Consider the following 1,159-nt stretch of genomic DNA (forward strand, 5'->3'; position numbering starts at 1 on the left):
TGAGATTGTTAGTGGGTTGATCCTATAAATTTAGCCCTTTTCACTATCCAATTGCTAGAATCATTGTTAATGATGAATCCTATTCCCACGGTACCAAGATTGCCTCTCGAGGCTCCATCAAAATTTAGTTTGGTCCAACCACTGGATGGTGGAATCCATCTACATTTTTCCCTTGCCTCTTTATTCTTTTTTTTAATACATAAGTGGGGGATTAATTAGGTTTTTCCAACTATTTTTCATTAGACCATCCCATTTTGAAAATGATCCTTCCTCTTTCTAGATTTTCCTATGGTGAGAGTTGAAGGTTTCACCAATACAGGCCTCAATTTTATTAATAATCTCACCTGCAAACACAGCCTGATCATGAAATATTCTTCTATTCCTTTCTTTCCAAACTTCCTAAACAAGGATAGATGGGCAAATATTTCATAGTTTGCTATATGTGCAATTACTACTATCAGTTGGCCAGCCACTAAGGAGATCATACAGCAATTCTAGCAAAGGAGTCATCCAGCCTAGCATTTGTTTGAGTCAATCCCAACAGTATTATGTATATGGACATTTATATAAGAGACTAGTATAGATATCTTAAATAAATCTATCTAAAGAAATGTCGATAGATATCCACTACAAAATAATTATAATTTAATTTACTACATCTAAAATTATTTATATTTCCTTTATCTCCATTTATTTAGTTTTTTTACTAACTTAATCTTTTTATTTTATTTGTTTAAAAATGGATGATTTATATCTCCAAATATTATAAATTAAACATATATTTTATGTGGTATTTATTAAATTATTTTTAAAAGTATATTCTATTTATAATAGGATTTAAACTTTTGACATGTACATGGTTGTCAAATTTAGCCTGGAAGAATAAAAGTTAACATTAACATGCTCACAACATCCTACTCCCCCATTCTGCTATTGTAGAATGCCTATCGGCATTAATGATCATAATTTTCACTATCTTGCTTATATAGCACACATCTTGATGGTCCTTCAATGCCCATCTTCCTAAGTCTGTCCTCTATTAAAATCCTCTTATGGGAGGCAATCCACAAAAAGAAGCTTGCCTTTGGCAAACAGTACGAATCCCAACAGAGTTTAAGGGGGATATTCACTTTTTCGTACCTTTGGGATTCGTTAATTA

Source organism: Cupressus sempervirens, chromosome 7, assembly GCF_028749045.1.
Source record: "Cupressus sempervirens isolate cs-2001-9-10 chromosome 7, ASM2874904v1, whole genome shotgun sequence".
NCBI lineage: Eukaryota > Viridiplantae > Streptophyta > Pinopsida > Cupressales > Cupressaceae > Cupressus > Cupressus sempervirens.